Raw genomic sequence first — 25,350 nt, forward strand, 5'->3', positions numbered from 1 at the left:
AGTCTTGGGGATCTCTCCTTCACTCTCTGCTTCACTCAACATTCTCTCTAGAACAGTGGCTGAAATCCAGCAGAACACTGGGATGTGACACATGATGTAAAGGCTCCTGGATGACTTCAGGTGTGAGATGATTCTGTTGTTCAGACTCTCATCACTGATTCTCTTGCTGAAGTATTCCTCCTTCTGTTTGTCAGTGAAGCCTCGTACCTCTGTGACTCGATCAACACACTCAGAGGGGATGAGATCAGCTGCTGCTGGTCTGGAGGTGATCCAGATGAGAGCAGAGGGAAGCAGATTCCCCTTCATGAGGTTTGTCAGCATCACGTCCACTGAGGCTGATTCACTGACATCACACAACCTCACACTGCTGTGAAAATCTAGAGAGACACGACACTCATCCAAACCATCAAAGATGAACAACACTTTATATTCACCGCTGGAGATTTCCATTTCTTTTGTCTCTGGGAAGAAAAGATGAAGAAGATGTAAAAGACTGAGTGTTTGGTTCTTCATCAGATTGATCTCTCTGAAAGGAAGTGGAAATATGAGGTGGACGTCCGGATTCTCTTTCCCTTCAGCCCAGTCCAGAATGAACTTCTGCACAGAGACTGTTTTTCCAATGCCAGCAACTCCCTTTGTCAGCACACTTCTGATGGGTTTGTCTTGTGCAGGTAAAGCTTTAAAGATGTCATTGCATTTGATTGGTGTGTCCTCTGTTGCTGTTCTCCTGGATTGTGTCTCAATCTGTCTCACCTCATGTTCATTACTGATCTCTCCACTTTCACTCTCTGTGATGTAGAGCTCTGTGTAGATCTCATTCAGCAGTGTTGGGTTTCTCTCACCTGATGTTCCTTCACTCAAACACTCAAACTTCTTCCTCAGGTTTGATTTAAATGTTCTCAAGACTTCAGGAGGTTCAGAGTCATTGCTGTAAAGTAAATATAACAGATTTTTATTTAAGATAGAAAACTAAATGCCCAAAGCAAGACTACTGCTATGTATTTGTTTCATAAACTGCAAAACATTTATAATGTGTTTAGAGGAATTGTTCACTCATTCTCTCATGGATTACTCTTTCTTAGGCCATTTAAGATGTTTATTACTTCAGATAAACACAAATGAATCATTTACAAATGTCATTATTTTAACATTTTAGTAGCTGATTAGTTACATCTTAGTAGTTGTAGTTATTTTTACATCTTTGTAGTTGATGTTGTTGACGCTGCAAAAATAACATGAACCCATTATATTAATCCAATCCACAGCACAGTGGGTTAAAAATGTATTCTGAAGTGAAACAATTGTTTTGTGTATGTATTGTGAGAATGTTGGGTTCCGGGGTTAATCTCTACCTTGTTTGTTTTGTTTAGTGTGTGAGTGTTCGAACACGTGGGGTTCATGTCATGGCGCCACTGTTCGCCGTCTGTGTCTAATTGTTTTCACCTGCCGCTCCCATTACCCCATCATTTACTTCACGACCTACACCTGGTTTCTATCTCACTTACCCCCTTATAAGCACCATCACTTCTCAATGTCCCTTGTGCTATCGTTGACTAAGGTCACAGTACTGTCTTGTATTTCTGCAGTCTTGGCTTGGCTTTGGTTGGCTTGGCTTGGTTGGCTTGGCTGGCTTGGCTTGGCTTGGCTTGGCTTGGCTTGGCGATTATCCCTGTTTAAACCTGCCTAGCTGTTTGTAGTCTTGTCGACTGAGTGGTTGTCCTGTTGACCGTATCCTGGGATCCCCTTTGTCTTCCTAGGACACTTTTTAGTTCTCAGTTCAGGCTCTGAAAACACTGCTGTCATTATTTTGTCCCTATTTGGTCATTCTTGTGACCATCTCACCAGACAGACCTTCAACACCCTCGACCAGTCCTACAAGGAAGTGCCGCCAACCAAGATCCTGATTTTCCCCCTGGGATTCTCACTCCGGCACTGTCCAGACTCCAGGACTGTCCGTCACTCCAGCTCAGCCGGGTCTCGTGCCTCCGTGGGTTTGACCACTATTCCAGTGGGTTCCTCCGATGGGTCTTCACCTCTCCACTGCAGACGGGTTCTTTCGGTTCTTCGACGTGGTTGACGTTACCGTACACTGGGGCTTAGCCCAGTTGGCCTTGCAGTCAACCGACATCAGCTGAAACCCTGCCTGCTTCTCTGGCTACTACTATCACCCTGTCTGTATTGTGTTTAAACTCAATAAACATAGTACCGCAATTGATTCCTTGTCTTCTGACCGATCCTGACAGAGAATCAATAAGGTCATGTATTGCTTCAGTGCTCATAGTTTAATAACTTTTTTTTTAAAATATTACAATCGTCTCTTTTTATTGTAGAACTAAATGCTGTTGTAGTGACATATGAAGTGACAGATATTTCTCTATAAAAATATTGTAAGTTTAGTTCAAAATGAATGGAATAGCATGAGGATGAATAAATGACAGAATATATATTTTTTGCATGAAGTAATGTGGTGAGTTATGATTTACCTGAAACCAGATTCCATGTTTTCATTGAAGTTTTGTGGATGATCCTTCGACTGATCAATCTTCCTCCTCTTACAGACAAGTGCTGTTATGATTCGTCTGGATGACACAATTAAAAAGCAAGAAACAGACACTTGAATGATTTTTAATTTGTTAACTACAGTTTTTACAATGCTGTGAAAGTAAAATACACCTGAGGCTTAATCATGATATTTTCATTTACAGTAAGGTGACCAGACATCCACATTTTCTGGAGACATACTGAAGAGGAAGGGTGATCCGTTTTTCCAGTCGCAGCCTTTATCAAATTCAAAACTCAATTTCCTCTCGTCTACAGAACAACTACAGTCACAGCCCCAGTTTACCTTAACATACGTGCCATCCAGATTTTTGCATTCTGCTAATAAACAACAGCTAGTGGTGCCTCTCATGCTCATTTCTCTGGACTCTTCCCCGCTGGTGGAATGACCTGCCCACCCCTACAAGAGCAGCTGAATCCAGCTCCACCGTTTTCAAGAAAAGACTTTCCTCTTTCATCAACAACTGACCGAATAACACAATAACATAATTCTGTTCTGTCCATTCTTCAAAATGTGAGTAAACAATATACTTCGTCAAATTTTGTTACGTTTTTAATGCACTTTTACATTTTGTTCTGTTGATGTCATGATTGCTTCCATTCTTCCTCATTTTGTGAGACATTTTAAATAAAAGCGTCTGCTGAAGGACTAAATGTAATGTAAATGTAAAGAGACACTCACAATAAACAATCTCTCATTAAATGAAATGCCAAATAATTGTTTTAAGAGATATTTTATACGCAGGATTAGGTCTCATCAATTTTATTAACAAATTAAATCATCTAATACTATGTTAGGTATCATGTTTTATTGATAGTTTATACCCATGATCAGGTCTTGTATCTTCACTCTTAAAGTTGTCTGGCTGACCCATAGACGCATCACTCTTCATAGACACACAGCTGAACTCTGGATCTGATTTCTTCTGATCAACTGATCTATAACACACAACACATTACTGTTAATCATGTAGCGTATTACTGTATTCACCAAATAAACGCATACATTATGTTTCAGTTATATTATTGATATAAAAATTGTCAGTTGAACTGAGTGTTTCCTCAGACATGTTGATTAAATTTCATCCTGTAAGGAGTCTTTCTGAGTTAATCAATAACATGCTAATGATTTGTCTTTTCTTGTGAACATCATTGATAATGAGGATAAAATGTACTACAAACAATCACAATAACAATTTCTGAACTCTTTAATAAAAAAAAAATCATCAAAAAAAGGGCAAAATATAAATATACTTTTAAAGACATTTTATACCCAAGATCAGGTCTTGTATCTCCACTCTTAAAGTTGTCTGGCTGACCCATAGACGCATCACTCTTCATAGACACACAGCTGAACTCTGGATCTGATCTCATCTGATCAACTGATCTATAACACACAACACATTTTTTTTTTAGATTGAATCTAATCTAAAAAATTACTGTTAATCCTGAACTAAATTACTGTATTCAACAAGTTAACACATACAATATCTTATCAATTTATATTGTTAATATAACAAAATAGACAGTATTTTATGTATTTGTCTCACTGAGTAGATTCTACACCACTCATTGTTTTCTCGGTAAGCATGTATTTATAATCATGAAAATAACATTTCCAAAAAGAAAAGAAAATTCCTGAGATCAGGCCGTGTCCCTTCACACCTTAAGTTGAATGTCGGCTCCATAACAGTAGACTGGTCACTCTTCATAGACACACATCTGAACACTGAATCTGATCTCTTCTGATCAACTGAACTAAAACACAAAACACATTACATATTTATTTTAATTATTATCAGATAAATTCTCATTAAAGGGGTGATGAATTAAAATCACAATTTTAACCCAAGCTTTTGTTATAGAAGAGGGAATCATATTCACGCAAACATCATGTAAGTGTCAGAACTGAAAACACCTTGTTACTGAGATTACATCTGTTATTGACATCAGACCCAGCGAACGCCAGGTTCTGGAATGCACATTCTATGATGACATTGATGGGTTAAACACCGCCTCCATAGAAAAATATCAACGACTACTTCTCTAGCCCCGCCCACTGGTTTGCGCATGACAATTCTGAAGTAACACAAGTGGCGCGGATCCCGATAGAGTGAGCAATCTATAAACAAACATGCCGTTAATGATATCTAAATATTGTGCCATCTCTGGTTTTGGAAGAATACAGTTTATGCATAACCTTCCTTCAGATTCCAACATTAGTAACGCTTGGTTAAAGTTTATTTTTAAAGACGTTCCAGCTCATGTGGGAAAAACGTGAAGCATTTGTTTGTTTTGTTTCTGCAAGGATTTCTTCGTTAACAAGGGAGAGATCGACACTGAATTTGTGGAATGAATAAAATGTAAAAGCAGTGATGTGTTGTGAATATTGGATGGGATAGGACTGGTGCAGCAATCTTATGTGAGTAAAACATGTTTGTACTATGCGTCACAATGGCTTTGTTAGAGATCGCTTGATGTGTGCTGAGCACTATTCACACGAGATCAGTATTACCTGGGGACCTCTAGTCATTTGTAATACTTGCAGAGGTTGTCTGTGAACTTAAATGTTCTGTGTGTAAGTTTACAACCTACAGCTCCGCCACCCCCCTCCCCCCCCCCTCCTATCAGAGAAGCTATGGTTGCCGGCATAGGACAAAAGGGTTCCGTAAATGATAGCGGGCTTTATCGGTGGTGTTGATCATTGCAATCTACATCTCACAGGCGAACAACAGACTGAAGTTACGGACACAGGACAGAGATGATGTCGTCTGAGACAGCAGAGAGTAACCTTTACAAGTCAAGAGATGAGTCTTATTTACAAAGAAAAATAAATAAATTAAAGTTACTTAATTCATCATTTACTGTAATCATTATAGTTAATATTTACTGAAGAGCTACTTGTTTAACATTGTGTCAGTGATTTATTTATTCGCTTATTTTCCATAGCATTTTTTGGCACAGTAACTTGGTTCGTAATTTACAGCCTATTGAAATAGCTTGCTAATGCTAAATGCGTGTAATCTATCCGCGAAAGTCTTAGCAGACGTTTTTCTCATCATCACTGAGTAAATCAGAGGATTTAACACAGGTAGTAAGAGGGAGAGGAAGAGGGCGGAGAGGTAGAGCATAAGAGAGGATGTGTAAGCTAAGCAGTATTATAATATAATTTACAAGCGATGTATGCAAATTATGATTGTAAACATGATTTCTAACTTGATTTGCAAACGGCCATGCAACAAGGACTTTACAATTACAATTACAAAGTGCTAAAAATGTACAAGGAAAAACGCTACTTCTCTTGATGATCAGCTCATCTATTAGCTAAAGCTATCAAACAAACCGTTCACTTATATTGCATAATTAGACAAACTTACCGGTCCAGCAGAAAGCTGGCAACTGCGGCGTCGCTTAGCAAACCCGTTTCTTGCTTCAGTGCCCTCCATTTGGGAAAAAACACGCAATGATTATTAAGGTTCGCCTTGCTGCATTGTATTTTCTCTTTTCTGACGATACAGATTGACGCTCTATCGGCTCTTGTTCAGAGTATGTGTGGTCCGCCATTAGCTCAAAATTCACTTCTTACCGCAAAAAATAACCGTTTCTATTTCTAATACAAAACACGACAAGTAAATTGTGTTATTGTTCTTCCTCTTCTTCTGCTAATCCTTCTATGTAGTGGCGTGGCAAGCTGCCTCAAAACACAGCCGAAGAAGAAGAACTAGTTCCGTGCATCCTTCGTTTTACAAAACGCGCTCAGTTTGTCCGTGTAGTGATACTATAGAAACATGGCTGTGCAGTGTGATAAATTACATGTAAGGGCGTGCCCGCGGTGTATATACATAAAATGGCTCATTGTAATATAAACATTTCGGTTCATTTTGTAAGGTATTTATTCAACACTCACAACATAGTTTTGTAAATAAATCCTTCAAAATGCTACACACTGTACCTTTAAGTCTGTGCGAATCTCCATCTCTGTGATTTGGTGGGCTCATATATCATTTTTCAAGGTTTTATCCACCGTTTGCGAATAATGGAGGCTGCTTTAAAGTGTTTTGTTATTATTTTGGATGATGGGTGATATCCATAAGTTACCGGGAGTCTCCCTGTTTGATTTTTTATCATGGAAACTCTTGTAACATTTGAGACTTGCGATCACGGTGATCTTTTTCCGTTTTGCGATAAAGGGTCTCAAAAGCAGACAGGTACAGTCATATACCATTAAACGCAATACAAGTATAGGCTATTAGTGGTTGACCGATTATCGAATTGGCCGATTATCGGCGTCGATATTAAGGATTTAGCCGATAATTGATCATTTTCAAAGCCGATTTCCCGATAAAGTCATTTAGTTTTGAAATGCACTATTCGGCTATGACGCAGCCAAGGATTTAGCGAGAGCAGTCGGAACACGCCACTCTAGGGGTTTGCCTAGAGTAATGCCCGCCCACTGCCCCTCTGATTTGTTGAGACTAAGTCACGAGTCCGGCCAATCAACGCGGGAGGCTGCGGAACAGAACGTTTTTTCACGCTCACACCGAAAGCGCTGCTTCGGGTCCATGCTCTCTGAGGTAAAGCAGCATCAGACGTTGAAATTAATCACAATCCACTTCACTGAAGATGCAAAACACGACCTCTATAGGCTATACAAAATATACACAAAGCCTTGCCATCACATCCAGGAAATAAGTCAGTAAATTTGAGTAAAATCATCCCCTTCGATTGCGTCACAAGAAATACTGATGTGTGTTCATTTATAAACTACAGGAGGTCCTCAGATAAGACTGATGCCCTGCGAAAACTGTGAATGGTGCCAATGTGAAACCTAACAAAAAGATCTTCAAATTGTTTTTAACAAAAATCAGAGAAATTGGTCACAAAATAAGGACACGTTGCACGCTTTTAATAAACATTTATATATGCAAATATTATTGAGCTGCAAAGGTAAATCCAATCAATCTGATCTCAACATCTGACACTGAATGAAAATGACACACAGAGTGTTGCAGAGACATGAAACTCATCTTCAAAGTTTTACATATTGCTTATTCTTTTAATACTCTTTGATGTACCTGGACAATAAATTATAGTTTTTGTGTTGTCTGATTGTTGTTTAAGAGTTTTTGTTTACTTAACTTGTACACTGATCTTCATAGAAATCCCCCAGGCCCTGCACATTCTGATATTCAGCATCTTCTGCATGTCTGACCTCTGTCCGACATGCAGAAGATTTCCATATTTCTCTCGATGTGGAGGAGCAGCGGATCTACTCTGAGCTCCTTCCGAGTGATCGACCTTCTCACCCTATCTCTAAGGGATCGCCCGGCCACCCTGCGGAGAAAGCTCATTTCGGCCGCCTGTATCCGGGATCTTGTCCTTTCGGTCATGACCCACAGCTCATGACCATAGGTGAGAGTAGGAACGTAGATTGACCGGTAAATCGAGAGCTTCGCCTTGCGGCTCAGCTCCTTCTTCACCACGACAGACCGGTACAGTGACTGCATTACTGCAGAAGCTGCACCGATCCGCCTGTCAATCTCCCGTTCCATCCTTCCCTCACTGGTGAACGAGACCCCCAGAAACTTGAACTCCTCCACTTGAGGCAGGAACTCTCCACCTACCTGAAGTGAGCAAGCCACCCTTTTCCGACTGAGAACCATGGGTTAAACCACTGAATTGGTAAATCAAAAGGTTGCTGGTTCGATCCCAGCAGACACCACCAGTGTGTCCTTGAGCAAGACACTTTACTCCACGTTGCTCCAGGGGGATTGTCCCTGTAATAAGTGCCCTGTAAGTCGCTTTGGATAAAAGCGTCTGCCAAATGCCTAAATGTAAAATGTAAATGTTCACGTGTAACACGTTCATTTAACCAAAGGGCGGCGCTGCCAATAACAACGCACCTAAAACCTAAAGGCTGTCAATCAAGAGACAGTAGAGGAAAACATTTTCCCACAAGAATTGGTAACGAAGTTACGCACACTGTAGACCCGCGTGGCATAACGGAAACAGTAAATTGAGACGATGTCAAAAATGTGTTCCGTGTGGGCGTCCTTTAATAAATGAATGAGAATAAAGTGCAGTGCAAACTCTGCAATGTAAAGCTGGTTTATCATGAATCAACATCTACGATGCACAATCATTTGAGGACGAAGCACCCAGCAGGTCCATCCACAGGTCAGCAATCCCTAGCTACTACTCTAACTAGCAAGATGATCGCTAATGATATGCCTCTGATCGGTTTTATCGGAGGAGAGGGTTTAAAAAATCTTATGGAGTTTGTACAGCCCGAGTTTACTGTTCGTCTAGAAAAACGATCACTGCCAGACTGCAGAAACTTTTTCATGACAATAGAAACTGAAGCCTTTTGAGCTGTTAATTCATGAAATCGCTCCGAACTGTTAATAAATGACGTCATTCGGTATGTTTTACGCATGTTAAGTCTGGTCTAAAATCTATATGGCTTTAATATATTTTCCTGATCAATCACACTGTTTTTAAGTTGGTATAAATGTGCATCCTCATATTTTATAAGGAAATGTTCTAGCATTATGAGCGGTTGATTCTGTTCGACATACTGTTAATAAGTGCCGTCATTCGGTTGTTAATATATTAATGTCTCAGCACGTTAACTTAATGTATTGCTTGATCTAAGATTGCCTATTCCATAGTACATTAAGCAGTGTGTCGTCGTAAGGATTTGAAGCATAAATGTTCCCTCTCTCTGTAAATATACTGTAAATGCGTCCATGTGGGGGAGGGGTGCGAATTTCGAATAATTTTCGAATAGTTCTCATCGATCTTCGAATATTATTTTGGCTTTAAATGCCCATCTCTATGTATTTGATTACCTATCAGCGCATCAGACTTCACGCAAAAAAATGTAGTCTGATGTTTAAATATGTGTATATGTGTAGAAAAGTGCTGTCGCTTCACAAATGCAAACGTAATATTAAACAGAGCAACGCTATTAGCTGGTGAACGGTCTGACGCGAACACCCTAACTCAACATTCGTATTTACGCGTACAAAATGATCGTGTTTACGCGTACAAATTTCACACGTTTTATGTCAAAAGTATTGTCCCCGTTCGCTTTCCATATTAAATACACGTAAAGTACATGTTCTTTTTTCATGCTTAAAGTATGCGTTAAGTACACGTAGAATACACATACTTAACGTGTTGTTGACATGTTATATTCCTGCGTTTTTGACTCTCTTGGATTTCCATATTCCCGTTCGCTGCTTGATCCCATTAGTTAGGCATTACTAAGTTAGCTTGAAAGCTTTTAAACAGACTCTATGATAATTTTATGTCTTTTAAAACAGGATAATGTCAGAGCAGTGTCTAAATTCTGTCACATGGGCCGCACAGACATCAGTTTTTAATAGATATTGCAAAAACAACTTTGTTTCTCACCATAAGAAGTTGGACAATGATATCTACTGGTGTGATGACATTAAACTCTAGCCAGCAGGCACATTTGATTTATTGTCTTATGTATGTAGACGGCCAAGAGCTTTACATTTATAAAAACACTTTACACAGCGTTAACATTGGACAAATTATTTGCCATAAGCGTCAACAGTTCACATTTCTAAAGCGGAGGTGGATGAGTTCAGTGTTCTTAACAGGGGAGTCATAATCTGACACCAGATATGAATAAACCTGATCACATCGCATTGGGTCTTACTCTTTTATAAAATAACGCAGTATTGAGACATCTGGATGCTTCAGTGTGCCTGGTTCTGGTATCTGATGTAGTGATACAGCTGCTAAACGGGCCTTTATTTATATTTATAGAGCTACAATGCTGACTTAACCAAACAGTTAAATACATACATTACATTCAACATACTTTTAAATAGTGTTTATTTCCTGCGTCATCCAATGTTTGAATATAGAGCAACTGTAACATTAAACTTACACTTATTTGATATTATGATAAAATTAGTATAGTGTCACTTAGCCCTGGATGTATGCTTCATGTGTTAAAAGTGATGAAATATGCAACAACAATAAAGTAAATACCGAAGTAAATAATAAGTTGTGATGTTTTGAGAGGTGCAGAATGCGTCAGTCAGAGATAAGACCGAGCTGTCTTTAGATGTTATTTACTTAACGCGCTTGTTGTGTCACGTGGTAACACTCGTTCGTAAGGTTTTCTGAGCTTTCTGTGACTGATATGACAGAATTTATTTTAAAGAAATGTTCTTTAACATACTAACAAAACTGAAGTGCGTAGCATCAAACCGGAAGTCACTCGCTGTAATTGCGCCCTCCATGGAGATGTCAAGAAAAGGTGAAAACTGATCAATGAGTCCTGACTGAGTGTTCAAGAAACAACTAACTCAACTACACAATGACTCACATTGACGCAATATTACGTGTCAAATAAAAAGTAACAGCCACTAAATATTAAAGAATAAATCAGTCCATATACAATAGCATGAATGAGGAAGTTAAGAGTCTCGAGACACCTGAACACATCTGACGAGCATCAAATTCTCAAAATCCTTCTGTCTTTACATCAAATAAATACATGAAACTCTATATACTCTACCTCTATATGCTTTTTATTTTAAACATGTTGATACTCCACATAGTAAATCGTCGAGTTTTACCTGTTTAAAACTGCGGAAGATCATCGCAAACATTTTCTTTCACTTTCCTAAAGCCCTAGTCATGGGTGTGTGTACCGGAGTCTCCTCAGTGTCTGAACCAATCAGAAGCAGCGGAGCTAAAACGTCACAGGGCGTCACCTTCCAATACAGCAACAGAAAGAGTCTGAAGTGAAATGTTCTCTTGTAATGATTCACTTGAACAAACTGATTTAATATCTAAATACTAATAACACACGAGAGTATTTTGTGTTGTGTGTTTAAACAGAACTGAGTCCTCTGAACATCTTAAAGATGATTTATATTCATATAATAAACTCTTCATAAGTGAAGCAAACAAACACATGTGAACCAGAAATGTGAACTTTGATGTTTGAAGACTCAGATCTTCAGGTTTGAAAAGTAGAACTACATTTATCCTAGTGAATAAAGCTTTAAAGATGAGAAAAAATCTGAATAAAATAACACTAATATGAGTTTTATTTCGTATTATAATTACAAACGGACGCTTTGTGTGGCTGAAATATATATTTTTCATTATTTATATCTTCATGTGTTTTACAGTGTGGTGTAGGTCTGTTGAGTCATCAGCTGTTAGTAAAGTGACTGTCAGTCACACAGGACACACATGCAGAGGTGTGAGAGACGAGGAGTGATGAATGATGTTCATACAGAAGATCTGACACACATACAGAGAATCACTAAAGCTTTACTCACATGTGCAGATTAAACTCACACATCAATGATTTATTCTTCTGAAAATACACTTTAAAAGCAGATTCAGATGTATTGAGTCTTCATGTCTGGTGAACTGAAGGCATGTGGGACACAAAACCCTGAGACTGTACTTACACTTATTTAAACTGTTAGTGTCAGTGAACTGATGTGTTCTGTTGTGAATATATCTGATTGTTGTGTGTTCACAGGTGGTCTTCTGTCAGGGTGGGCAGGTCTTCAGTTTAGCATCACATGACTGGTGTCTGGTAAATAACCTCCTGGACCACAGGGGATGCAATATAGGCGTTATCGACCTCATGTGCTCAGTGAGAGACTCCTTCACAATATCTTCTGTCTCTGAATCTGTGTGTGTGTGAAAACAGAACAGAAATAACTCATCGTGTCTCGTGTAATTCCTCCGTCCGCTCCACCACACGAGTACAGTGAGGTGACTGAACCTGATCTGTCCACACACTCATCTGATGCTTTACAATAAGAAACCTAAAACCTGATAATAAAACAATAACATACCAAAGTTACATGATGGGATTTTACTATTTCCATTAATTTCACAAGTTTGATGGAAATCGTACAATGTATGTAGAAGATATGAGACACTTCCTGTTTTCCCCTTTTATTGTCATAAATGTATTGCGTCCCCATGGCAACACAGTTCCAGATATCAAATATCAGTTCACACTTTAGCATCTTCAATATCTTGGCTGAATGTTGACAGATTTGAACAACAATCACACAAATCCTCTAACAGGACTTCAAGTTGGGAAGAGCTAATGAATGTCATAATGAATATACAAGTGTCAGATTGTGAACAATCAAGTGTACTTGAGCCACAACAGGAGAACTACACAAAACAGTCTGTGAAACACTCTCTGAAAGTGCTCATATTGTGATCTAGCTGTTCAATAATCAGTCGTCCGGAAAACAAGCTCTGACTCCACCAGTTATATAGATCAGGAGATTCAAGGAGTTCATATGATCACTAACTGATTCAGGTGAACTTCTTTCTTTCACTTTTAAGTCACCTCACACACACATCACTGTTTCCAGAAAACTATCAAAAGAAAAAACATCTGAAGGATGAGCTAATGTGATCTACTCACATGAATCTTAAAGAGACAGTTCACCCAGAAATGATTATTCTGTGATCATTTACTGACCCTCTGGAAGACACAACTTTCATTTTTGGATGAAATTTCCATTTAAGCACAAGAGCCATAAAACTCAAGAAAACATGCAGTAAGTGTTTGTTTGTTTGTGTGTGTTTAGATTCCTTTACTGACAGAAAACATATGCTCATTATATCGATCATCAAGCTTAGTTTAATGTCTTTTGTCTAATGTCTTGAAGAGTGTCATGTACACATTTACTGAACAAGCAGTAATCTCTTTTACATCATCTGACTAAATAGTAAAACAATTATTGTATGAATTGCGTACTATGCATCTAATTCATATACTGAAATAAAATAATATCATCCAACGCAACATTTACAAATCTTTATTACTTTACATCATCCATAAACATGATTTCTCATTCACGTCTGATTGATTATTAGTGGAGGAGTTAAAGATGAAAGTCCTCATCAATCGACGCTTCGCTGTTGATGTTGTTTTGAACATATCTGTTCTGAATGTGTGCCCTCTAGCGGAGGATTATACAAACTGCACCTTAAATATAAACATTATTCTCCTGATGATCATTTCAAACCATGTTTTAAATAAATGTGACTTTACTCACAAACAGATAAAGCTCAGAATATAATAAACAATAACTGTTGTCACATCTCTTAACGTTTAACAGAAGAACCGTCTATAAAACCCCAGCGTCTATAAAACCCCAGCGTCACACATACACAGTCAGGTCAGATGAGTGTAGTAAAAATGACAGCGCAAACACACTCACACACACACACACACACACACAGTCTCATGACCCACTGTACACAATTTATTTTCTACCATGGATCACGATGAACTATCTAAACTCATTAGATCATCTAAATCAACAACATGCACGCTAGACTCTATACCTACACATCTACTGAAAGAGATGCTCCCAGACATGACAGATGCTCTTCTCAGCATTATTAACTCATCTGTGACACTAGGACATGTGCCTAAAGTGTATAAGGTGGCTGTTATAAGAAAAAACCAACACGACCATAAAGAACTAGTGAACTACAGACCTATATCCAATCTACCTTTTCATATCATATCTATCTATCTCCTGTCTATTGCAATGAGTTCCTGGCTGGACTTCCAGCTTGTACATGCAGATGATCCAGAATGCAGAGCAAGAGTGATCTTCAACGAGCCGAAGAGAGCGCATGTCACTCCTCTCTTCATTAGGTTACACTGGCTCCCTATAGTCGCTCACATCCAGTTCATATCTCTGCTTTTGACCTACAAAAGCAGCACTTGTACCCGCCCAATCCCTGCGCTCTGAGATCCAACAACGTCTCGTGTTGCCATCCCACAAAGGAAAAAATCACTCTCACACACTTTCTCAGGATGAGTTCTGAAACCATCTTTCTCTTGCCACAGATTCTGTAGTTGTCTTTAAAGATGACGTATCACACACAGTTTCTGTCAATCTCATATTGATGTGGTTTGGTGCTTATTGTGACCTTTAGATCAAAGGATAGATGTTGTGTTTGAGAGGTTCAAGTAACAGAAGAGATATAAGCACGCATAGCCTATAACTAAATATTAATACATACAATTTATACATTCACAAGAGATGACACGTTTCTCTAATAATATGAAATAAACAAATAAAATGTGACATTTTCTTTTTAATACAAAAGGTTAAATTATTCTTGTATTGCAACAGTATGTATTATTATTTAGTGAATTAAATATCTTATATTTTAACTTAATCTGGAAATCTAGCTATTAGCTATAATACTAAAATAAACAATGATACGGAAAGCTACTAAAATAATACATATTATATTGTAAAAAAATGCTTTTTGAATCATTGACCCTTCAAAACTCTTATAATGTCTCAATTTTAGATAAGATAAAAATAAATAAAAGTTCTTAGAAATTTTCAATACCTGACTAAAAATCTAAATGACATTCTTGTCCCTGAAAACACTTGTCAAATAACAACACGTTTTATTAAACCTTTAGACAAACTATGTAAGAAAAACAGTTGTAAAAAGTGTTAAAGCGTTTGGATAATAAACTTTAAAGATATAAAAAAATTTCAGTTATATTTTTTTATAAATCGCCATGGCAACACTGCTATTCAAAATTCATTTGCAGTTTATCATCAGTATCTTGGCATCATGTTGACAAATTTTGGTGTGAATTGGATCATTTTCCTCAGAGAACACGACATCTGAGACCAACTATCTAATCCACATCATGTGTGATAATAACATACAATCACATGTTTCTGTTGTTAAATTCCAATTAAAGTCATTTATTATTGTTTTGAAGCTGATAAGTGTTTCCCTACATTATTTATTTACCTTTTTCACGTGACTTTTCTAAAGATATTTTGGTATCATTCCATTAATGATTAATAAGTCATTTACAAATGTATTGCAGTTATAACCACATGAATAAAAAGGGATTCTAAAGAAATACCTGACAAATAGTGAGCAGATATAAGAAACACAACAAAAGTGTCCAGTCTGATCAAAATCAAGATAACAATAAATCTGCTTTCGAGTCAAATAAATGAAGAATAAATACATTTATTAAGCATTTATAACATGTGAGAAATTGATCACTGTTTGACATGTATTTCATTAGAATCCCTCTTTTTATTCATGCAGTTATAACATTAAAACGTCACATTACGTCACATTTCAGTTTTCTAATATCATTATCATTATAATAATACTTATAATCAAGCTTTATACATATATGTTCACAACATGACAAGTGCTGCTTATTGAACACTAAGACTTTATGAATTTAAACATGTATTAAATGGTTCATTAATTTATCAGAAAGAATCTATCTGAGCTCATTCATCATATTGATGACATCTGTAAACTAGAAAGCTTCAAATAAAACGACTGACTCCTGAACAATGTGGTTGAATGACTAAATGTTTTTCTGAGGTTAAAGTGTTCCACATTATGACCAACAGAGGGCGATGTTGACTTTTCAAAGAAAGATTTTGATATATTTTTGTCAACACTTTACCAAACTCCTAAAGATGTCACAGAGATTTAACGTGAAACAATTTACACCCAAAAACGTGAGAAAATTTTAAAGCTATGAAATATAAGTAATTGGAGTAACTCAAATATTTCTATTAGAATTGACCACAAATATTAAGTGTATATAAAAAATACAATTGGTTACTCAAATACTTATATTAATTAAGTTTATTTAATGAAAATATAAGTGAATTTTAGAGAAATTAACTGTTGGATTTTTTATTTATCTTTTAATATATTCCACTGAAAAATCATTTAAATTCCATTCCATTTTCTACCGCTTATCTGAAGTACCTCGGGTCACGGGGAGCCTGTGCCTATCTCAGGAGTCATCGGGCATCAAGGCAGGATACACCCTGGATGGAGTGCCAACCCATCGCAGGGCACACACACTCACTCATTCACTCACGCACTCACACACTACGGACAATTTTTCCAGAGATGCCAATCAACCTACCATGCATGTCTTTGGACCAGGGGAGGACACCGGAGTACCCGGAGGAAACCCCCGAGGCTCGGGGAGAACATGCAAACTCCACACACATAAGTCGGAAGCGGGAATCGAACCCCCAACTCTGGAGGTGTGAGGCGAACGTGCTAACCACTAAGCCACCTTGCCCCCCCATCATCTAAATTGTGTTATTAAATTAATATAACTGTTTATTATTGTATATATTTACTAAATCACATGAATTATATTGAATTTGCGAACTTGAAGAATAAATACATATGTGATAACATTACACTTACAGTCTCTGTGTAAACCTTTAAATATAACAATCTGAAGCACTCGTGGACAATAATCCCACTGTGTTGTGAATCTGGCAAATAATCTCACAAACACTTCTTCTCTTATTATTATCTAACTGACCTGGGGCCCGTTCTTCGTACGTCGCTAACTCGGTTAGCTGGATTTGATTGTTGACGATTTGGCTTGATCTTGGATTGTTTGGTTCTTCGAAGCTCATCCTGGACTTGCTGTAATAGCAACAGGTCCGTAAGCTTGAACCTGCTCGGGAGCAGGCTTACTTCATGTAAACAGGATTAGATTGCGGCTTTATAAGCGTAGGTGATATGGGAAGTCTTCCGCAGACATGTCTTGTCCGCTTTTACGTCAGGAATCAGTTGCTGAAGGTACCAGAATAATTCAAAGAGCTTTTCGAATTAATCGCGTTTTGCGAGATCGACAGGATCCTTTAAAGCTGCGCGATAATCTACTGATTGAGAGATATCGTTTTTCTCTGGAGGGTTTAATCTACATTATCAACTTGTTGGAGCCACACGTTAAATGTTCGACTCGTCCCAGTCGGGCTTTAACAACTGCACAGTTTGAATAGCTTTGCGATTCTTTGCGAGTGGCACTTTCCTTTACACTATTGGCGATGCAGAATACCTGGGTAAAAATGCTGTATGTCGTGCCACTCGCAAAGTTTATCTGTCACTCAAACAGGTTTTAGGGGGCTTTGTGATTTTCCATGCCGCTTAAGACCACGGGCTGTGAAGCAGATTTTTTTTGCCATTGCAGGTACATTATAATTGTTAATGAAGATCATGCAAACATGATAATGCCAAAAAGTAGCCCAGGACTTAGTTTTTGTTCCTCAGGCTTCCCTAATGTTATTGGTGCCATAGACTGCACACAGGTCCCCATCAAGGCCCCACCTGGCCCAAATGAAGGGGATTTTTTGAACAGAAAGGGATTTCACAGTGTAAATGTGCAAGTAAATTACTATAACAATTATTCATATTCCAGGTAAGCAATAAATAAATAAAAGTAACGCAATAAAAAAGTATGCAGTTTGTATGCAGACTGATTTCAAATATTTTAGATGGTGTGCGACTCCATGTTCCACATCACAAATGTGGAAGCCACATGGCCTGGTTCTGTGGGTGACTCCAGGATTTTCAGAGAGTCACATTTATGCACATTATTTGAACGTGGTAAGGAAAAATTATTTAAAACTCACAGTATTACATAATTTTATTCTGAGCCTATCAAAACTGCATTTTCCCTGGTGCTGACGATGGGATCCTGTTTGGCGACAGGGGCTATGCCTTCAGGCAGGCCGTACTTCATGACACCATTCCCCGACCCAAACCCTGGACCACAAACCCGTTACAATGCAGCTCTAGCCAGGACAAGGCCACGCATTGAAATGACCTTTGGCCAACAAAAGGAAGATTTCAGTGTCTTAAGGGTCTGAGGGTTGCACCTGGAGAGGACCCCTGTGGTGGAGGTGCAGCCTGATGATGACCTCCAGCCAGTGCACTTGGACCAATAGTGGCAGAGCTGCACAGGACAGTATTGTGGAACACGATTTTATGAATTCTTTTTTTTACACATAAACTTTCATTAAATGAATAATAGAAGACAACATGCTTAGTTCATGGAGTTTTATTTCAATGATTGTTTCTCAAGAAAAGCCAGTGATGGTCATCTTTTGCCTGCAATAAGATATATTGTTATCCAAGGGCAGCAATAGTGCTCTTTGTGAAAAATAGGGTTTAAGCAATTACTCTGAAGTTTCTTTTGAAGCAACTCAATCTCTAGTGGTGTCAAGTTCAATTTCTCCCCTTAATTTTTGTTTTTTTAAGAACAAAATACTCAATTTTATGTTGAAGATTCTGTTTATATAGGGTACGGATATCCCCCTGTGCCATTAAAAAAAAACTCAACAAGCCTCATGCAACAGAAAAAGGAAAAGTAGACTGCCGACCTCTGTATATTTTTGTGCTGTAGGCCTGTCTGTAGGCGTTTCCTCCTCCTATATTGCAGTCAGAAATAATGTGTCCACACCTATAAATTACATAAAGTTATTTGTGCACTTACAAGTAATTCCTCCAAAGGACAGTCATCTGAGAGGGTTTCTTACCTGTCCTCTGCAAAAGAAAAATGGGTATTACAAAGTGTTGCACTTTCTTTCCTTTTGATGTAAAGTTATAAATGTTTACTTACTGCACATATTTCAGCCACCACTTTCTTGGGAACAGATAAAAGTGTTGGTTTATTATGTAAAACTACACAAAAGAGGAGAACTCAATGGCATTACAATACACAAGGAGAAAATATGATCAATATCAAATTGCAAAAAAAATTACAGTAGTTATACAGCTTTCACCTTCACAAGTCAAAGAAATTGTCGAAATGACTGTACAAGCCATTTGGATTATAGACATATATTAACGCAGCAACAAATTATTTACGAAAATTGAAATATATATGAAATATGAAATTATTAAAATAAGACTATATACTGTAATTGTAAGTGATATAACCATAACATGGAACACTTACGCATTTAATTTGTCTGCTACTTTTTGCCAGCCCTCTCCCCTGGCGTTTTAATTATTTTTTCAAATTATTACTGGAAGCAAACCCTTCAAGTAATAATTCTTGCTCTGCTGCGTTGAAAAACTAACTGAGCGCTCTCTTTTGCCATGGTGAGCAGCCAATAGCAGCGTTGCTGATCATTGTTTCTACTATCGATACATATCCCCTTTAAACAAGCGCATGAACGCGCAATTATCTCAGATAACTCAATCCAGCGATACTAATCATAAGCGGCAGGTGTGTTCGAAGAACCCAATTAGCCGGATCATGATTAGCACGATGTTATGATCTTGGATGTGTCATTTGATCTCGGATGTAATAAGCGACGTACGAAGAATGGGCCCCTGATCTGTAATATCACAAAGCTTCAAAACATTACGAGCAAATATACTGAATTGTGTTCAAACGCACTTCAACATGAAGCTCTGAAAACCCAAACACATCATCTGACAGCTGTCTCTGAAACTCCAGAAACTTCAGTTCCCTTTCTGTCGGTCTCTCGACGTTGTGTCGAGAACGACAGATGGGGTTCGCCCTTGAGAACCAATCAACTCTGACTACTATAGAAAAGGCCAATGAAATTTGGCGAATGAAATTTGCATGCCGGGCTCCGCCCCGGATATCCGGTATAAAAGGAAGCCGGCGTGCAGCATTCATTTACCTTTTGTTCTTCAGAGCCTTCGCTCATGACTACGAAAAGAACGAATTCAATGAATTCTTCTTCTTCTACATTGCCGGATCTACGACGTGAAGCAGCGGATCGTCCCTACCTGGAGCGACCTTCCCCTGGGCGTCTAGGCAGTTCCGAGGTGTGTGAGATTTTATCTAAAAGTCCTTTTCAGGACTGACTGAGCATTCTCCAGCGCGGCTGTTCTCTTTGGTGCGGCAGGGAATGGACACGATCGCTGCATTAGGTGTCTGGGCGTCCAGCACACTGAAGCAGCGTTCGTTGACACATCTGCCCGCACTGCGGGCAGATTGTCATTCAGAAGTTGCGGTCACGGGTGGCTGTCTTCCTACGGGAACTAGCCACCATTTCATCTGCTACCCGGGCTGTGACATCTGTGGCTACGGCCCCGATGACCACCCACGTTAGCAGCGTTAGTGATATGGGGAACTCTGCGGCATAAACCCGCCAGCTGAGTGCTCACGGGCCGATCGCACCCCGATTCGCTCTTCTGAACGTTCCCCAACCGGCGGTGGCATACCGTCCGGATTCTCACGCACACACATCGGGAACGATGTGTGAGTAGATGATATGTCGCTCGCAGCATCGGAGGGAGACCACTCACGGACCGCTCCAGTGAAAACCAGCTCCACCTCCCTTACTTCCCTCGATGGTGGGGCACCCAAGGCTGCCTCCTCTCTCTTCGCCATTGCTAGCCTGCAGGTCCACTCGAGGGTAAGGCCGACCTGGGTATAATGCAGGATTTCCGTGCCGCCGCTGACAGCGCTCTACGGGCGACTAAGGCGGCTGCACGGGCCCTGGGTCGGACGATGTCCACGGTAGTGGTCCAGGAGAGACACCCCCGGCTATACCTTGTGCAGAAGAGTGACACCAAGGAAGTCCGCTTTCTTGATGCACTCATCTCGCAGGGTGGGTTGTTGGTAAACATCGTCGAGGACTGCGCTCAGCAGTTTTCGACGGTGAAGCAGACAGTGGCAATTAACCACATTCTTCTACATTGCACCCCGGAAGCAGATGTCGAGGGGGAACCTCCACCCCGTCAGCAAACTTCTCACGAGAAGGGACACGGACGGGAAGACTCCTAGGAGAACAACATCGGGCCCGAACCTTCACAGCCACGGCTCTGATCGGTCGGTACGGGACGATTCCTGCCTCGTCACCAAAGCTGGGCCCTTTTCAGGGCCTGGCGCCCACTTACTCACAGTGTTTTTCCGTTCTCCCCGGGTGTACTTGCAGCCGATCGCACACTCCACTGGACTGGACCGTATACATACGACAGCCGTCACCACTCTCAAACCGACAGTGCGTGCCGTTGTCCCGCCAGGCAGGTAAAAAGGCGGAGTCAACCTTCCTTCCGGGGACCCCGTGACAGATGGTTAGCTCCCCCATCCGACGAACCATTCCCAAGAAAGACGGGGGTTGCGCCCCACAGGTCTGCGTACCCTGAACAAGCACCTTCACAAGCTGCCATTCAGATGTTCACGCAGAGGCGCATCATGACATCTATCAGGTGTCAGGATTGGTTCGTGGCAATCGACCTGAAGGACGCTTACTCTAATGTCTCGATCCTCTCGACACCGCCCCGCTCCACGGTTCGCGTTCGAGAGCCGGGCATATCAGGACAGAGTCCTCCCTTTCGGTCTGTTCCTGCGGGTACTAAACTATCTCGACGACTGGCTTATCTTGGCACACTCGCGAGATCTGTTGTGTACACAGAGGGACCTGGTGCTCCGGCATCTAGATCGATTGGGATTTCAGGTCAACCGAGAAGAGAGCAAACTCTCCCCAGTGCAGAGCATCCTCTTTCTCGGTATGGAACTAAACTCTGCACCATAACAGCGCAGCTGTCCGCAGCACGCGCTTAGTCAGTGTTGAACTGGAGGCTCCTGGGACACATGGCATTCTCCGCGGGGGAATACTCCTCGGGTTGATGCACATGAGACCGTTTCAACACTGACTACAGAGTCGAGTTCCGAGGACAGCGTGGCACACCGACAGCAGGCGCGTGGTGATGTCGCCCTGCTGCCGACGCACCCTAACCCCTTGGTCTTCCATGACCTTCCTCCGGGCGGGGTTCCCCTCGGGCAGGTTACGAGGCACGTCGTGGTGATGACGGTCGCCTCGCTGCAGGGGTGGGGTGCAGTGTGCAACGGGCACGCAGTAGCGAGGCGCTGGACGGGCCCCCGTCTGCGCTGGCATGCAATTGCCTAGAGTTGTGGGCTGTGTAGCTTGCGCTGAGAAGGCTCCTGCCTCTAGTGCAGGGACAGCATATGTTGGTCCTCCGGGACAGCATGACTGCCATACCGTACATCGCCAGGGTGGCGTACGCTCACGGCAGCTAACACAACTTGCCTGACGCCTCCTCCTGTGGAGTTAGCAAGTGATCCGCTCCCTGCGGGCCAAACACATCCCAGGCAAACTGAACCAGACAGCGGACGCGCTCTCTCGTCAGTATACCATCCCCGGTCCAGCTCATTTGGGGGCTGTTCGGATAGGCACAGATAGACCTCTTTGCCTCCCGCGACACCACCCATTGTCTGCTTTGGTACTCCCTGACCGAGGCCCCCCCTCGGAATGGATGCCCTGGCGCTCAGCTGACGGGCGGAAGAACACTCCCCCCCCCCAGGAGCCTCCTTACACAGACACTGTGCAAGGTCAGGAAAGAGGAGCATCAAGTGTTATTGGTTACACCACTGGTTTAACCACACTTGGCTTCAGAGTTGATGCTCTGGACAGCGACTCCCCCTGAACCATTCTCCTGAGAGAGGACCTGCTCTCTCAGGTGAAGGACACTGTAATACGATTCAGACATGGAAGGAAGGAGTCGGGAACCGGCAAACATTCAAACATTTAATAAAGTAATATAACAGCCGGCGGCCCCTCACGGACGACCGCCGGCGAACAAAACATAAATATAAATACAAACATAACACAAGTTTGGGCCCGGTCCTCTCTCCCGTACCTTCTGTCAGCTCGTTCTTTTATGCTTCCGATCTCCACCGTCAGAAATGCGGAGCCGGTGTGCGCACAGCTGATAGCCATTATCACTCACGCCACCGGCCCCGGCCCTTTGTCTGACGGCTCTCGCCACGCCTTCCTCGCTACGTACCCCCATCGCCCTTCATAGGCCGGGGGTACCACCGAGACTGTGCTTACTCCCCCCCCGGGGAGCCAGTCTCGGCGTCCGCCGCCCCTGGGGGTATGCACCGACGAGACGAGAGAACAGAGACGGAAGCACCAGGACCGACAGGGACGAGAGAGGGGAGAGAGGAAAAACAAAACAAAAAACAATCTGGTCCGGTTCCCAGACATGCTGCCACTCGGTCCTCAGCCAGCCGAAAGGCTCTTCCTCGCGGTGCCATGCGATGGTACTGGACGCTTGGTGGACGCCTCGATCCTCCGCCCCCTGGCGGCCGGCGATGGCTCCTCCAGCCAAGGGCAGCCAGTAATGACTCTCCCGTTTCCTGCTGCTCCCGTTCACGGCGGACGGCAGCAGGCTCTGGCCAAAGGCAATGACTCATTCGCTCCCTCCTGGATGGCAGCCACCCCAACTTGACCCAGGAGCACGTCAGCGAGCCGTCCGTCCCATCCGAATACTTATTCCAGCACCACCGCCTCGGGCAGCCGCTCGCGGACTTCCCTCGTCCTCGCTGCCCGAATTCCTCAGCACCACGATGTCCCTCAGCAGCGAGAGCTCTCCAACAGCATGTCTCTCCTTCCTCCCGGGTTTCGGCACCAATGTAATACGATTCAGACATGGAAGGAAGGAGTCAGGAACTGGCAAACATTCAAACATTTAATAAAGTAATATAACAGCCGGCGGCCCCTCATGGACGACCGCCGGCGAACAAAACATAAATATAAATATAAATACAAACATAACACAAGTTTGGGCCCGTTCCTCTCTCCCGTACCTTCTGTCAGCTCGTTCTTTTATGCTTCCGATCTCCACCGTCAGAAATGCGGAGCCGGTGTGCGCACAGCTGATAGCCATTATCACTCACGCCACCGGCCCCGCCCCTTTGTCTGACGGCTCTCGCACGCCTTCCTCGCTACAGACACGTTCTGGCATCCCAGATCAGACCTTTGGAACACCCATGTCTGGTCTCTAGACGGGACGAGAAGATCCTGAGATGGCTACTCTCCCTCTACGGCAGAGACCATTACCTAGGCTAGGGCCCCATCTACTAGGCGGTTATACGCCTCTAGACGGTGCCACTTCTCGTCCTGGTGTCTTTCTCAGTAAGAAAGACCCACTGAGGTGCTCGATCAGGATTGTGTTGTCCTTCTTACGAGACTGGAGACTAACATCTCCCCTCCACACTGAAAGTGTTTCACGAGTTCACCTATGCAGATAATAAACGGTTAGCAGAAGTGTAAAAGGTATGCGTGTTCGGCGTGCTGTCCGGGGAGCGGGCTCCGAGCTCGCCGGTTCCTTCTGAACCCGGAACACTCCCCCTGCTAGGGTGAGTGTCCCGAGCTCGGAAACGGCCCGAACCCAGAGCAAACCCCCCGGATTCTGCTAACAGGGGAGTTCGGGGGAAGGAGCTGGGGAGGTGGGGTGGGTGTTAGAAACAGAAGAGATGTCGCAGATAAGAGGTCTTGCTTATTTATGGGCTGGCTCGCTTAGCAGGTAGGGTGGAAGCCATGATTGCTGATTGCGAACCAGCCGGGTTTGATTATATGCTCCGGCTCCTCCCGAACTTTGTTTATAAAACATCATATGTAGTCGCTATCGCCACTCATCACGACTCAGTTGATGGAAAGTTTCTAGGGCAACACGACCTGGTCACCAGGTCCCTAAGGAGCACGAGAGGGCGGAATCCGCCTTATCTCTGCTCCATACCCTCTTGGACCCTAACGTGGGTCCAAGAGCCCTTCGGAGGTTCCGATCTTCCTCACCTGAGTAAGACGGCCCCCCTGTTCGCGCTCAAGAGGGTAGGGGATCTCCGAGCATTATCTGTGTCCCCGGATCGCCTTAAATTCGGACCTGGTAACTCACACGTTTTCCTGAGACCCAGGCCCGGATACGTGCCCAAAGTTCCCACTACTCCCTTTCGGGACCAAGTGGTGAACTTGCAGGCGCTCCCCGTCAGGGAGGAAGACCCAACCCCATCCGTGTTGTGTCCTGGACCGCACGCAGAGCTTCAGTAGCTCTGACCAGCTCCTTGTCTGTATTGGAGGACAGCAGAAGGGGAAGGCTGTCTCCAAGCAGAGGCTGGCGGACTGGGTC

At 42.0% G+C, this 25,350-nt stretch overlaps 1 protein-coding gene and 1 pseudogene across 1 annotated transcript in view; both read right to left on the minus strand.

The window, feature by feature from the left end:
* Positions 1-25,350, minus strand: part of LOC130429240 (NACHT, LRR and PYD domains-containing protein 12-like) — a 124,733-nt gene that overhangs the window by 15,819 nt on the left and 83,564 nt on the right. The window lies entirely within an intron of this gene.
* On the minus strand, positions 7-11,261 carry LOC130429243 (NLR family CARD domain-containing protein 3-like; annotated as a pseudogene).

This window comes from Triplophysa dalaica, chromosome 9, assembly GCF_015846415.1.
Source record: "Triplophysa dalaica isolate WHDGS20190420 chromosome 9, ASM1584641v1, whole genome shotgun sequence".
NCBI classification, from domain to species: Eukaryota; Metazoa; Chordata; class Actinopteri; order Cypriniformes; family Nemacheilidae; genus Triplophysa; species Triplophysa dalaica.